This window comes from Triticum dicoccoides, chromosome 7A, assembly GCF_002162155.2.
Source record: "Triticum dicoccoides isolate Atlit2015 ecotype Zavitan chromosome 7A, WEW_v2.0, whole genome shotgun sequence".
NCBI lineage: Eukaryota > Viridiplantae > Streptophyta > Magnoliopsida > Poales > Poaceae > Triticum > Triticum dicoccoides.
Window position 1 is genome coordinate 576,934,758 of NC_041392.1, and position 693 is coordinate 576,935,450.

Genomic DNA, 693 nt, shown 5'->3' on the forward strand with positions numbered 1-693 from the left:
GCGTCGGCCGTCACCGCGCAGACTCCGGCGCCACCTTGCCGGCACCGCACGGCGCTACCCCGCCATCGCCGGCGCCCGCCTCCTCAACCCCCGCCCCGCGTGGATCCGGTCGCGGCAGCCGACGCCCCCGACGCCCCGCACCTCGTCGCTCGACTACGCCGGACTGCCTCCCCGTCAACCTCGTCGTCTCCGTCATCCTCCCCAAGCCCCATTGCCTTGTCCCCTGCGACCCACCGTGAGGACCCCTCCTCTCCCCCTTTCCCTCTGTCGCCGGCGCCTTTTGCGACGCCCCGGCCTCCTCTACCGCGTGCACGCCCGCGCCGCGGTCGCGGCCCTCTGCTCGTCGCGCCGCTCGGAGACGCGCCCCACGCCTCGCCCTCCCCTCATCTCCGTCGCGCTCCGCCTACGGCCCCGCTTCCCGCGCTCGCCGTCCTCACTCTGCGGCCTCGCCCCTTGCCCGCTCCGCAACGACCACTGCCTGCTGTTGCTCCCTGCCGGAGCCACCTCCGCCGTCGCAGCCGTCCCCCCCTCCCGCTCGCCTCTCCCTCACCGCGCATCGCTCGCGCGCGCGTACCGCGCCACTCCTGCCCCCTCCCGCACATGCCCCGCTCGCCTCCCTGCTGGACCCCGCCATCGCCGCGACCAGCGCACCGGGGCCACGCCCATCTGGCTTGGCCAAGGCCAGTCCCTCTC